Here is a 16,000-nt window from a genome sequence, read left to right as displayed (position 1 = left end):
TGGCTATGCAGGGGCCTTCCTGGTAGGGGCCTTCCAACATCGTAGTCAGGCTCCAGTCCCACCTATCCAGGCTTTTCAGGCCACCAGAGGAGGTCCAACACTTCTTAGAGTGAGATCAGAAACAAAGAATTATTTTTCTAACATAAAGTTATGGGCATCCCCTGGTTTTCAAAAATTTGCTTAAATGCCACATCTCTTTGAAGAAAGACCTAGGGTGGGAGGAAGATTCAGGAGGGAGTGGATCTATATATATGGTTATAACTGATTCTCTTTGTGGTATGGCAGAAACCAATGTAACATTGTAAAGCAATTATCCTCCAATTAAAAATAAAGACCTACATTAGTACCTGTGTTTGTTAACCAAAAGAAATTCAAAGAGAAGTTTTATTTCTACAAAAAAAAGAGAAAAGCAAACACAGCATTCAGACTTCCTATGTAGCAGCCATTGTGGGGGCAGCACCCACTCCAAGCAGGGAAAGGGGACCTCTGAGCTGCTTCCTGGCACCATGCTCAGCATCAAGCTGCCATACTTTGAACTGTGTCTGTGAGCATCTATGCTTTATCTCCATTTATTTTGTGCATCTCTTAGCAAGATCTGTCCTAAAGTAACCCCTTCTTCACTTTGCACCATTTCAGCTTACAGTTTTCATAAGGACAATCTGCGTTCAGGATGGCAGGGGATACCTGTACTCTGCAGGAATGAAACCAAAGTTACCTGCAGTGGGATGTGCAAAACCCTAGAATGTGTTTTGCTCCCGAGCAGCAGGCGAGGAGGCAGAATCATGGAGAAAGCACTTGTTCATGTGCTCACTCATTCATGCCACAAACATTATTGTACAACTATGTGCCGGGCACTCTTCTGGGCACAGGGAAACAATAACAGATAAAATAAATCAGCAAAACAGATATTGTGCTAGTGGTAAAGGTTAAGGAGGGAAAACTAAGCAAGATAGGCAGGAAGTGGGGGTGGGCATGGGACACTTCAGTATGAGGTGGCGTTTCAGCAAAGCTCTAAGGGCAATGAAGGGTCAGCCACATGAACAGCTGTGCAAGGGTATTCCCGGCAGAGGAGAAGGGAAGGAAACGGCCTGGACAGCTGTGTGCCTGGGAGTTTAAGGAACAGTGTGGAGGTCAGGCTGGCTGGTACAGAGTGAGCACCGACAGAGGAGTGGAAGCGGGAGGCTGGGACCACAGGTAGTGATGCCATCCTTTCTCTGTATTACTGCCTCCTGGGTCTGGCACTTAAACTTTCCCCAGACAAAAATATCAGAACAGCAAACCCTTGCTTCCCAGGATGGCTGTGAACATTAGATGAGAAGGTACAGACCAAGAGCTGTACTGGCACATAGTAAGGAGCCAACAAATGTTAGTATGTTTTCTTTTCATTAATGTATTTTGCTTGTTAGGTATCTATTTCACTTTCCAACAAGGAACTGATTTAGAGGAGCAAGGAAATCATTTCAAACTGTCCAAATCAATCATTGTTAGCTTGCTCAGACAATGCAATAAAGCTACATGCACGGGCCAGGTACTATAAATATTTTGGAGAACATCTATAGCGTGGAAATAAAAGTCTGGTGAGCTAACTTATCTCACTGGTTCTATTTCCTTTTCCTTACAGTGGGGCTGTGTCCTGTCTACTCCTGGCCTTGACCTTTCATTTGTTTATACATTTTCAGAGTCTAATCTCTGCAGACACTTCACTGGGTATCACTTCTCTATACTGATTGGAACCTTGGCCAAACCATGTCAAATGCAGGACAAGCTGGGGACCTGTAGGAGTATTAGTGGGTAGGGTCAAGAAAGTGAGGCCCCTGAGGAGGAGACAGAGGCAGGGGGTGGAGTGGAGGCGGTGAAGAGTGTTTGACCAACCAACTGTACATTTATAGATTATATACTCCATACTCTGCATTAAAAAGTAGAGAGATACAGATCTTTAGAGCCATGTTAGGTTTGCACAATTTGGGGGAAATATTATCACACTTGTTCCCTGTTGGGATAACATTAAAGAAAAATAAAGACATGAATGTCACCCAGACATAAACATCCCACATCCAGACAGTACACATCTCATGCCTTCTTTTTGAGGCACTCAGAGAGCAAGAAGTGAATAAAAAACCCAAGAAAGTTCCCACTCTGTATTAACGGGAGCAATTATATAGGATAGCCCTCCAAAGCTAGCTAAACAACGCAAAAGATAAAAATCGGTTATTTTCCTCTTACTGCATGTGGATAGAGCGGCTATTTTGTATATCAGTGGTTTATCTGGTGATTTTTGTTTTACTTGGAATTCCATTAAAACTTTATTCAGTTCAGGAAGACTTTAAATAAAACTCAAATATGATAGAATCTAGTAATACGATAATTCTTTGTTAAGACACAAGAAATGGAGCAGGCCAACTGCCTCATGCTATAGATCAAGACACTAAGGTCCAGAGTCAGAGGACTTTCCTAAAGTTACCTGGTGACCGAAAGAGAGCTAGAAACTCAGCTCCTGAATGCGACTTAATCTATTTCCCTACTGTGCTTTAGCTCTTCTCTGTGGGATGCTAAGCTTTGGTAAGGAGTTGTGCGTATGTCAGCTGACAATGGAATATCCTGTTACAAACCAGGACTCATAGATATCCCTGTTTGGGGCACAGAGTGTCCAGAGATAGTGCCTTTTTGCATTTTTGAGGGAAACACTGATATATGCAAACCAACAGGGCCAGCCTCTGAGCCGTTAATCCAAGGACAGCAACTGCTCTGCACATGAGACATCACACAAATATTATCTCAGTTTCAATATTTCTGATTTGAGTATCAAGAGACAAAAATTCATATAAGAGACATGGCAAGTAATGCTGACTTATGAAATGTGAGGTAAAAAATAAAGTAGTAAAGCCAGAAATTTCTCACGGTTTTCGTCCCTGTGGTCACTTTGTTTTGTATACAGCGCCACCTGCCGGCACAAACCGTGAGCCTGCATAGGTAGGAGAGCTGAAAAGCGGGTCATGAATGGAATTAATCAGTTTTTGCAAATAGAGAGACAGAGAATACCACTTAATTTCACCGTTAGAATATTTGCCAGTAAGAAATCTGTATTACTGAGTTATTAACAGTTCAAACTCATGAACTGAGACACCCAGGTCCTAATTTCCAGTGGGACCTAAATCTACCTTCACTCTCCATTATCTGGGTAGGCATCAATTGCTCTCTCTCCTGTGGAAGATAAACATAATATATCCTTAAATAATCTAAGTCCTTAGTCATTTCAGTAGTGTTTGACTCTGCGACCCCATGGACTGCAGCCCATCAAGCTCCTCTGTCCATTGGATTATCCCAGCAAGAATATTGGAGTGGGTTGTCATTTCCTTCTCCAGGGGATCTTTCCGATTTAGGGATTGAAACTGTGTCTCCTGTGGCTCCTGCACTGGCAGGAAGATTCTTTACCCACAAAGTCACCTGGGAAGCTCCCCTTTTTAAATAATAGAAAATATTAAATAGGTTTGCCAGCCACCAACCCCTCCTAAAAATAATTTACTTCAAGTTAAATTAGTCAAGATTTTCATGGTGGTACAGTAGATAAGAATCCGCCTGCCTATGCAGGGAACATGGGTTTGATCCCTGGTCTGGAAGATTCCACATGCTGTGGAGCAACTAAGTCCATGGGTCACAACCACTGAAGCCCACACACTCGAGGGCCCGTGAACCACAACTACTGAGCCTGCGTGGTGCAACAGCCGAAGCCCTTACGCCTACAGCCTGTGCTCCCTAACAAGAGAAGCCACTGAAATGAGAAGCTGGTACACCATAATGAAGAAAAGCCCCCATTCGCTGTAACTAGAGAAGGCCCATACGGCAAAGAAGACACAGAGCAACCAAAAATAAATAAATAAAATACATTTAAAAAAAAACTACGTTGCTTTTAAGAGATCAAAAAAAACAAATTAATTAGTCAAAGGCAATGTATTCTTAGAAAAGTTGCAGGAAAGTGGTTTCAAATATTCTCCAGAAAAAGTAAAACTTGGAACACATCATTTTATTTCCTGCTACTGAAACCATAATAAGAATCAATATGAATTCGTATCATGCACTTCAGAACTCAAAGCCAAATTATTTGAAATAACTTTAAAATGAATATTTTTGGCAGGTGAAAATAAAGTTTGAGCACTGATTTAACAACAACTTTCAAGAAAAAGGAACACCAAATTAAATGTACACATTGATTATAACTTGCATCCCAATTTCAGAAACTTCAAAACATGGAGAAGATATAAGACACAATAAAATGTAGTTGCCTTGGATGGTAATATTATGGAAACTTTTCTGCTTTCTATTTTTCAGTTCTTCCATGTTTATGACTTCTAAAGGTAGTAAGAAATAAATGAACACTATAGGGAAATGGTGGAGAACTGGAGAGGATATTACAACTATTGGAAATAGGATGCCATTGATTGTGGATTGCAACAAATTCCTTTCATTGATGAATTTAGGTATCTTCAGCAAATATAAACTGCAATATCCTATTTTGGTGCAGCATCTTAGCTCCCAAACTTTTAAAAAGTGCCTTGAAATACCATTGTTTACCTATTTATTAAAACAAGGTGCTATGGATGGACACAACCAAGGACTGCAAATGCAGGCCTAGCTGTTAACAGTGGGGGAAACTATGCTCCAAGTCAATTTCACAGTCTTCTCCGTATTTCATTACGTGAAAAGAGTTTTCTCAGGCCTCAACCTTGCAAAAAGTCCCCGCCCTCACCTGGCCTTTAAAAATACTTCAATAATATCCTTCAAGGAGTTCTGGGTTTGAGGGGCTTTAGCCAACTGTTCTTACTGAGCGCAGCCATAAACCTTTCTCTGTTCTAAACTCCCACGTTTTGGTTTGTTTGGCCTCACTGTCTGTCGAGCACACTAAACTTGCACTAGGTAACATCATCTGCCAATGGATTGTATATCTTTTCCTTTCAAATATCTAGGCTTTTAATTTCTCTTTCTTGCCTATTGCACGGACTGGGACTGCCAATATGTTTAATTTAGTAGGACTGGTGAAAGAGGAGCTCCTTGCCTGGTTTCTGATTTTAAAAAGCACTCTGTCTCACATTAACTGTGAGGTTAGGTGTGGAGTTTTCATGAATACCCAATAGTTTAGGGAAACTCACTTCTATTACTAGTTTGCTGAGAGATGGTTTTTGGTTTTTTTTTCCCCCATGAATAAATGTTGAATTTTGTCAAATAATTTTTTAAAATCTATTGAGATGATCATATGATTTTTTGTTAATGTGTAAATTACGTTAACTATTTTTTTCTCATGTCTCTTACCCTCATAGGTATCATCTACATCTCTATGAGGTTTCTTTGCAATTTATTTGTTGAGAAAATGCGTTCTTTGTGCTGTAGATTTTTTCCCGTGGGAACCTATTGAGTGTACTCTCACTGTAAACTGAAAGTTGGCACAAAATCTGGATCAGAGTAAGACCAGATGGTTTGGGGTAGGTTACCTCTTGGGTGACAAGTCTTCTCCATCAGGAGATACATAATGACTGGTTGCTTCTTTCTTTTTTTAATTTTATTGGAGTATAGTTGATTTACAGTGCTGTGTTAGTTTTAGGTGTAGAGCAAAGTGAATCAGTTATACATACATACATATATATCTAGTCTTTTTAAAGATTATATTCCCATTTAGTCCATTAGAGAGTATTGGATAGAGTTCCCTGTACAGCAGGTTCTTATTAGTCATCTATTTTTTATATAGTAGCATGTATATGTCCATTCCAATCTCCCAATTTATTCCCCCCCCTCTTACGCCCTGGTAACAATAAATCTGTTTTTTACATATGACACTACTTCTGTTTTGTAAGTAAGTTCATCTGTACCCTTTTTTAGGTTCCATATAGAAGTGATATCGTCTTCTCTGAGTTTGACTTCACTCAGTATGACAATCTCTGGGTCCACCCATGTTGCTGCAAACAGCATTGCTTTGCTCTTTTTTATGACTGTGTAATATTCCATCGTGGTGGTGGTGGTTTAGTTGCTAAGTTGTGTTCGACTCTTGCGACCCCATGGACTGCAACCTGCCAGGCTTCTGTCCATAGGATTCTCCAGGCAAGAATACTGGAGTTTGCCATTTCCTTCTCCAGGGCATCTTTCCAACCCAGGAACTGAACCTGGATCTCCTGCGTTGCAGGCAGATTCTTTACTGACTGAGCTATGAGGGAAGCCCCATTCCACTGTATCTATGCACATCTTTTTAAAATTTATTATTTAATTGAAGGATAATTGCTTTACAGAATTTTGTTGTTTTTCTGTCAAACCTCAACATGAATCAGCCATAGGTATACATATATCCCCTCCCTTTTGAACCTCTCTGCCATCTCCCTCCCAATCCCACCCCTCTAGGTTGATACAGAGCCCCTGTTTGAATTTCCTGAGACGTACAGAAAATTCCCACTGGCTATCTATTTTACATATGGTAATGTAAGTTTCCATGTTACTCTCTCCATACATCTCACCCACTCCTCCCCTCTCCCCATGTCCATAAGTCTATTCTCTATGTCTGTTTCTCCACTGCTGCCCTGTAAACAAATTCCTCAGTACCATTTTTCTAGATTCTGTATACATGCGTTAGTATACAATATTTATCTTTCTCTTTCTGACTTACTTCACTCTGTATAATAGGCTTTAGGTTCATCCACCTCCTCAGAACTGACTCAAGTTCATTCCTTTTTTATGGCTGAGTAATATTCCATTGTGTATATATACCACAACTTCTTTATCCATTCATCTATCAATGGACTACCATTGATAGCTGCTTCCATGCTCTAGCTATCGTAAATAGTGCTGCAGTGAACAGTGGGATACACGTGCCTTTTTCAATTTTGGTTTCCTCAGGGTATTTCCCTAGGAGTGGAATTGCTGGGTTGTATGGTGGTTTTATTCCTAGTTTTTAAAGGAATCTCCATACTCTCTTCCATAGTGGCTGTATCAATTGATATTCCCATCAACAGTGCAAGAGCATTCCCTTTTCTCCACACCCTCTCCAGCATGTTTGTAGACTTTTTGATGATGGGCATTTTTACCAGTGTGAGGTGATATCTCATTGTAGTTTTGATTTGTATTTCTCTAATAATGAGTGACGTTGAGCATCTTTTCATGTGTTTGTTAGCCATCTGTGTCTTCTTTGGAGAAATGTCTGTTCAGGTCTTTTCACCACTTTTTGATTGGATTGTTTTTCTGGTATTGAGTTGTATGAGCTGCTGGTATATTTTGGAAATTAATCCTTTGTTAGTTGTTTCATTAGCTATTATTTTCTCTCATTCTGAGGTTTTTGTTTTCACCTTGCCTATAGTTTCCTTTGCTGTGCAAAAGTGTATGAGTTTAATCAGGTCCCACTTATTTACTTTTGTTTTTATTTCCATTACTCTAGGAGGTGGGTCATAGAGGATCTTGCTTTGATTTGTATCATCAAATGTTCTGCTTATGTTTTCCTCTAAGAGTTTTGTGATGCTGGGAAAGACTGAAGGCAGGAGAAGACAGGGATGACACAGGATGAGATGGTTGGATGGCATCAGCGACTCGATGGACATGAGTTTGAGCAAGCTCCAGGAGTTGGTGATGGACAGGGAAGCCTGGCATGCCACAGTCCATGGGGTCACAAAGAGTCGGACACGACTGAGCAACTGAACTGAACTGAAGAGTTTTATAGTTTCTGGTATTACATTTAGGTCTTTAATCCATTTTGAGTGTATCTTTGTGTATGGTATTAGGAAGTGTTCTAATTTCATTCTTTTACAAGTAGCTGTCCAGTTTTCCCAGCACCATTGAATGAAGAGGCTGTCTTTGTGCCATTGTATATTCTTGCTTCCTTTGATATTTCTCCCAGCAATCTTGATTCCAGCTTGTGCTTCTTCCAGCCCAGCGTTTCTCTGCATATAAGTTAAATAAGCAGGGTGACAATATATAGCCTTGAGGTACTACTTTTCCTATTTGGAACCAGTCTCCTTAGGTAAGTTTATTCCTAGATATTTTATTCTTTTTGTTGCAGTGGTGAATGGGATTGATTCCTTAACTTCTCTTTCTGATTTTTCATTGTTAGTATAGAGAAATGCAAGTGATTTCTCTGTGTTGATTTTGTATCCTGTAACTTTGCTAAATTCACTGATTAGCTCTAGTAATTTTCTACAGTATCTTTAGGGTTTCCTATGTATAGTATCATGTCACCTGCAAACAGTGAGAGGTTTACTTCTTCTTTTCCAGTCTGGATTCCCTTTATTTTCTTTTTTCTGATTGCTGTAGCTAGGACTTCCAGAACTATGTTGAATGGTAGTGATGAAAGTGGACACCCTTGTCTTGTTCCTGATCTTAGGGGGAATGTTCAGTTTTTCACCACTGAGAATGTTTGCTGTAGGCTTATCACACATGGCCTTTACTATGTTGAGGTAGGCTCCTTCTATGCCCATTTTTTTGAAGTTTTAATTATAAATGGGTGCTGAATTTTGTCTAAGGTTTTTTCTGCATCTCTTGAGATTATATGGTTTTTAATCTTTCAATTTGTTAATATGGTGTATCACAGTGATTGACTTGCATATATTGAAGAATCCTTACATCCCTGGAATAAACACAACTTGATCATGGTGTATGAGCCTTTTAATGTGTTGTTGAATTTTGTTTACTAAAATTTTGTTGAGGATTTTCACATCTATGTTCATCAGTCATATTGGCCTGCAGTTTTCCTTTTCTGTGTTATCTTTGTCTGGTTTTGGCTTCAGGGTGATGGTGGCCTCGTTGAATGAGTTTGGAAGTGTTCCTTCCTCTGCAATTTTTTTGAAAGAGTTTTAGAAGGATATGCATTAGCTCTTCACTAAATGTTTGACAGAATTCTCTTGTGAAGCCATCTGGTCCTGGGCTTTTGTTTTTTGGGGAGATTTTTGATCACGGCTTCAATTTTAGTGCTTGTAATTGTGTTGTTCATAATTTCCATTTCTATCTGGTTCAGTCTTGGAAGATTGAACTTTTCTAAGACTCTGTCCCTTTCTCTGTTGATGAACATTTAGGTTGCGCCTATGTGATGGTTATTGTAAATAGTACTGCAACAAATACTGGGGTGCATCTATCTTTGAATTATGATTTTCTCTGGGTATATACCTAGGAGTGGGATTGCTGGGTCATTATGGTAGCTCTATTTTTAGTCTTTTAAGGAGCCTCCACACTGTTCTCCATAGTGGATATACTAATTTACATTGCCACCAACAGTACAGGAGAGTTCCCTTCTCTCCACACCTCTCCAGCATTTACTGTTTGTAGATTTTTTGATGATGGCCATTCTGACTTGTGTGAGGTGATACCTCATTGTAGTTTTGACTTGCAATTCTCATTAGTGATGTTGAGCCTCTTTTCATGTGTTTTTGGCCATCTGTGTCTTCTTTGGAGAAATGTCTATTTAGATCTTCTGACTTTTTTTATTTGGTTGTTTTTTGATACTGAGCTACTTGAGCTGTCTGTATATTTTGGAGATTATTCCCTTGTCAGTTGCTTCATTCACAAATATATTTTTTCCATTCTGAGGGTTGCCTTTTTATTTGTTTATGGTTTCCTTTGAAGTACAAATGCTTTTAATTAGATCCCATTTATTTTTGTTTTTATTTACATTGCTCTAGGATATTTTGGTCATCTGGTGAGAACAGCCAATTCATTGGAAAAGTCCCTGATGTTGGGAAAGATTGAGGGCAAAAGAAGGGTCAGAGGATGAAATGGGGTGGATGGCATCTCTTGCTGGGAGCCACCATGGGAGATCCCACCCATGACAGGGTCATGTGGAAAAGAACTGTTAAGCAAGGCTTCAGGACTCAAGGGGCTCCCTAGGCTTTCTCGAGAATCTACCCCAAAACCAGAATCTGTCTGTTTTACTATTTCATGACTTTCACCAACTCCTCTGACATTAATAGGGGGCTATCCCTGACCACCTTTCTCTGGAGAAAATCAACTTAGGGCTATAGCTAATAAGTCTCCTAGACATGAGAGGAATATTTCAATTCAAACCCCCTCTGTTAGCATTCTAGCTTGCTTGGCAGGTTTCCCCAGACTTTTACAAATATGCATATGATTGTTCACAGCCTCCCAACTGTGAGAGGCAAGGGAAGCCTAAAACATAGAGCCTTTCAAAGAGTTAAAAGTTATCAGAGTAGTGCTGGTATAGGATTTCATTATAGGGTCAATGCTTGTTGCTAAGTTCCCATATCTCTTATCCACTGTGCACCTGGAAGTGCATTAGTTAACACAGTTGGAATGTAAGAAAAACAATTGCAGCCTTGAATTTAACCACATCAGACTTTTGAGCTAATTGGTTCTTTCTTGTAACTCACTGCACCTTTGCTTCATGAGAATGTAACTCTGTTTGATATTTTCTGAGGCTGACATAGATTAGAAATATAAAGAAAAAACACTTTGAGGGAAAATAAGTTTTCTGGTTGAGCAGCCTTTATCAAAAGAGGGTCATAAAATGTTCACAGGCTTCCAAGGCCAGAAGATAATGTACACAATATCATTTGTGGGAAAGGTTTGCAGAAAAAATCCTGGTTTTGATAAAGGCAAAACTGCTGGAATGTTTTGGCTGACTCTGTATGACCTTGCATTTTTCATTTCCCTCTATATACAAGTTGAGGTATAAAAGTGAAGTTGAAAATAAAGTAAAGGGGCCTCGCTCACCGAAGCAGCTTGGTCTCCCTGTGTCATTCTCTCTTTCCCCCTCCCTCTCTTTTTCAGGCTGATCCCTTGGAGCATAGAGGCTCCCTGTGTTCACTTATCTGCTAGGGTTTCTAAGACCTGAACGGGAAGACGTTCTGCGTCTTCACTCCTTTGGGAGACTGGGAGGGCACCTGTGGCCTCCGTGAACGGGGCAAACTTCTTGTCTTGGAGTTTTATTGGCTTTCTATGTAAACCAAGGAATATCAGCCTCTTTCTCTCCTCTATTTTCTTATCTTCAACATTCATCCTGCAGGGGCTGGACCCCGGCGATCTCTGATGCAATGACATAAACTTGAGCAAACTCTGGAAGATGGTGAGACAGGGAGGGCTGGCTGGGGTGCTGCAGTCCCTGGGGTCACAAAGAGTCAGACACAACTGGGCAACTGAACAGCAAAAGGTGGGTCAAAAAAGAGACTGCTGTCATTTGAGTCAGTGTTCTGCCTATGTTTTCTTCTAAGAATTTTACAGTGAATTCTTTCTTCTAAGAATCTTTCCAGCCTTACATTTAGGTTTTTAATTCATTTTGAGTTTCTTTTGCTGTATCATATTAGGGAATACTAATTTCATTCTTTCACATGTAGCTGTTCAGTTTTCCCAGTACCATTTTTCGAAGGGACTATCTTTTCTCCATTGTCTTCCCGCCGCTGTCATATTAATTGACCACAGGCACGTGGGTTTATTTCTGAGCTTTCTATCACATTCCATTGACCTGTATTTCTCTTTTTGTGTCAGTACCATACTGTCTTGATGACTGTTGCTTTGTAGTATAGTTTGATGTCAGAGAGTCTGGTTCTTCCAGTCTTGTTTTTCTTTCTCAAGATTGCTTTGACTATTTGGGGTCTTTTGCATTTCCATACAAACTGCAAAATTTTTGTTCTAACACAGCCTAGTGAATAAACAACTGTGAAAAATGCCACTGGTAATTTGATAGGGATTGCTTTGAAACTGTAGATTGTGTTGGGTAGTATAGTCATTTTTGCAATATTGATTCTTTTAATGTAAGAACATGGTATTATCTCTCCATCTGTTTGTCATCTTTTAATTTCTATCATCAGCATCTTAGTTTTCTGAGCACAGATCTTTTGCCTCCTTAGGTAAGCTTATTCCTAGGTATTTTATTCTTTTTGTTGCAATGGTAAATGGGATTTTCCTTGATTTCAATTTTTGATCTTTTGTTGCTAATGTATAGGAATACAAAAGATTTATGTATATTACCTTTGTATCCTACAATTTTACCAAAATTAATGAGCTCCAGTAGCTTTCTGGTAATATCTTTAGCATGTATGTATCTATGTATGTATCATGTCATCTGCAAACACTGACACTTGCACTTCTTCTTTTCTAATTTGGATTCCTTTTTCTTGTCTCACTGCCATAGCTAGGACTTCCAAAACTATACTGAATAGAGGTATTGAGAGTGGACATCTTTGGCTTGCTCCTGATCTTAAAGGAAATTCTTTCAGTTTTTTACTATTACAAATGATGTTTGCTGTGGGTTTGCTATATATGGCCTTTATTATTATGTTGAGGTAAATTCACTCTATCTCCACTTTCTGAAAAGTTTTATCATAAATGGGTTTTGAATTTTGCCAAAAACTTTGTTATATCTATTGGATGATTTTACAGTTTTTATTATTCAATTTGTTAATATGGTGTATCATTTCTGATGTTCTTGAGAGGCCTGCCTTGCTTTCAACAGACACCTCAACACCAGAGGTGCTCAGCTTCTCAGAGCCCCTTGCTGTGTGTATGGACATCATCAGACTCAACTTCTCAGTGGAGCTTGGGTGGGGGTGGAGGTCTCTCTGCATTGCTTTGGTGTCAACTGCTATTGGTGCTATGGGTGTGTGGTGCCTGTGCAGGCTGATGTCCACCATGTGCTGTGAGGTGCTGCTTGCTGGCTGGCTCATGCTCTGAGCTGTCCAGCTTGGTTGATGCCCACAGAGCCTCTTCTATGGATTTAGACTTACTTCAGAAGTAGGGCTTCCCTGATAGCTCAGTTGATAATCCACCTGCAATGCAGGAGACCCCGCTTCAATTCCTGGGTGGGGAAGGTCCACTGGAGAAGGGATAGGCTACCCACTCCAGTATTCTTGGGCTTCCCTTGTGGCTCAGCTGGTAAATAATCTGCCTGCAATGTGGGAAACCTGGCTTTGATCCCTGGGTTGGGAAGATCCCCTGGAGAAGGGAAAGGCTACCCACTCCAGTATTTTGTCCTGGAGAATTCCATGGACTGTATAGTCCATGGGGTCGCAAAGAGCTGGACACAACTGAGCGACTTTCATTTTTCACTTTCACTTCAGTTCAGAAGTAAGGGACTCTCTGCCTTCTGTGCATGGGAGAGTGGTTTCCTCCTACGGCAGCACATCCTTCTAATTCAGAGGTTTTTGAGTTAAGCATAATCATGAGGCAGAAATGGGCTGGGGATACTTTTATAAGGAGAGGAAGCCCCAGGCCCTGACAGGGAACAGCCTTGAATGTCCATCTATGCCTGCTCCTGTGATCACCCCTGTGTTTGGAAGCACTGATCTCCCTCTGTAGAGGCTGAGATCTCCTAGGGGACCCTGATTGCTACTCTCAGCCCACCTATCCCTCCCTGTAAGGTTTGTGTCATCCGTTAGGACTACAGTGTCTTAGGCACCATTGTACATGCCTGAATTCCTGGCCTTGACTCTGCACAGCTGTGACAGCACTTGCTTCTTGGTTGTCCAAGAAGCAGGACTGGTTGCAGGACTCAGTACAGGTTGGGCTATACTGAGTGTGCCCGAGTTCAGGCACACTGAACCCTCTAGCCCCTTCCCTGAGTGAAAGAACAGATACCACAGGGAATATTGTTATGAAATTGGGATTTTGTACTTGGCTTCTCTAAGGAGACTACCTCTCCCTCAAGCCACTGAAAAATATGGTCCTCAGTCCAGATACCTGGGAAGAGGGAACAACCCTAAGTCACAGACATACAGCCTCATCCCATCACCCCATTTCTGAGAGAAAAGTCTGATCCTCTGCAAGTGGGTTAAGATATGCAGTGAAGTCAGACTTCTCATCCCGAAGGAACTGAGGCCTCTGGATTCTGAGGGGGAATTAGTGCAAGTCCATAGTGCTATGCATATATAATTGGGCCTTAAACAGTGGTCCATGCTAAGAAAAGCACTTTAATGTAAGACATCTTATGAATAAAAAAACAGTCCATTGTCAGTTGCTGGCACTGTAGGAAATAGTTTATTTTTCAGTGAAACAAAAATAGGCTCAGATAGAAGATGGAAGATCGAGAAGCACACAAATAAAAGCCGTGGGTGGATGCACAATTAAATGGTGAGTAGAGGGAAAACATGATACATCGCATTATACAGGGTACAAATAACAAGAATGGAACTAACATTCAAAAGGTCAAGAGGAGTTCATCTGAGAGAGCAGAACTGTGGGCACTTACAGTGAAACCCCAGGACTGCAGAGAACAAAGGGGAAAGGAAAACATCATTAGATTTCAACGGGTCAATTATCCTCCTTCTATGCTCTGTGAAAACCCTAATGTAGAACTGAAAGAGTGTCTAACTCTCACACTATCACAGGGTAAAGAAAATTAGCCAATGTGTTAAGTCCACTGGGGATGAGCAGGCCCAGTTAGGATGAGGAGGAATATGAACAGCAGGCAGAAGGCAAGGAGTAAATGTCCTGCCTTGGAAGTTCATCACTGATAACATTCAGTTTAATTGGTGGAAAGTGTTAGTCACTTAGCTGTAATTGATTCATTGTGACCCCGTAAACTGTTACACTTCCAGTAACTGGAAGACCACCACTCCCCTCTTCCAGCATAAGTGCTGCATGCTAAGTTGCTTCAGTCATGTCCAGCTCTTTGCAACACCCCCATGGACTATAGCCCACCAGGGTACTCTGTCCATGGAATTCTCCAGGCAAGAAAACTGGAGTGGGTAGCCAATCCCTTCTCCAGGGGATCTTCCCAACCCAAGGGAGGAACTATGTACAAAAGTGTTTAAAAATATCTGAAATATCTGTTCTCTCACATTGGGCACGAAGAGACAAGTCCCTTGTGTCTTCAGCTGAGAGGGAATCAGCACTTGCATGAACCTACCACAGCCTAGGGAAGAACTGCAGAAAAGGACTAGAGGGAATACTGCCTGGAACTCTCCCAAGGTCAGGAGCAGCGTCTCTTCTCACCCGCTGGGGCAAGGAAAATAAAATCAGGTAATTAAAAGAGCATCAGATGGTGAACTCTGAAGGGTTTTACAGAACTGGGGAAACATTAATCCTACTCTAAATGCTGACCCAGTAAGCCCTCAGTTCCATGGGAGCATTTATGGGCAGAGCCCTCTCGCTCTCATACCTCACCCCTGGCTGAGTTCACATCCAGACCCTGCAACTGTTACCTAATTCTATTAGGAGACTCGCCCAGGGACCTCTTTTTCTCTGTCACTCTCTCCTTGGTAGGAAGGAGCCACAGCAGATGGTATAGACGTGGCTACTCTGGGATCCTTCTCATTGGCAGATGTCCCTGAGTAGGGCTCCAAGGCTGGTAGATGGCCAGGTCACCCTGGGGGCAGCCTGCATGCTGCTTGAATCCTGGGCACTCAGTGCTGGCTCCAGTCGAGTGTTCTCAAGGCTGACCTTCATGGTGCCACATCTCTTCAGAGATGGTGACAGCCAGGAAGGAGCTGCACAGAGGCAAGAGCATTCAGGTACCAGACTGTTTCTCCTATAGCCTGTGTTTTGGGAGCCAGGGGCACATTATCCGCTGCAACCAAAGAGTCTTTTGGTGCAGACATCTGCCGATGACGCCTCAGGATGAACAAGAGGCCTCGCAGATGGACAGTTATTACCTTGGCTACCTGGATGAGATTCTTCTTTCCATGGTCACAGTGGACACAAGTTAAGGGGGTCTCCAAGGTATTAAGAAGCTGGATGACCTTACCTATGAAATCAAATCCCTCAAGGATTCCAAGAGGTTTGAACATAGGTGGCTTCTCAGACAGTGGCATACAGATCTGCATATGGACGGGGACAAGGAGGATAGGGAGCCACTGTTCCCTAAAGCAGATGTCAAGTTAGCCCCCAAGACTGGTCATAGGATATAGTCATCACACAGGGAAAATCTGAGAGCACATGGTCAATTTTCCAACAATTTCCCAATGTATAGTGTGTACAATAATATAACTCAGTGTGTATAATACCTGATACAAATGGTTAGTATAATGGAAACAACATATTTAGGTCTTCATATAAAGTACCTTCTCTTGTGTCCTCATATTTAACGTAAGAG

The sequence above is a fragment of the Capricornis sumatraensis genome, chromosome 5 (genome assembly GCF_032405125.1).
Source record: "Capricornis sumatraensis isolate serow.1 chromosome 5, serow.2, whole genome shotgun sequence".
Classification (NCBI taxonomy): domain Eukaryota; kingdom Metazoa; phylum Chordata; class Mammalia; order Artiodactyla; family Bovidae; genus Capricornis; species Capricornis sumatraensis.
Note: the sequence above shows the minus strand (reverse complement) of the source record.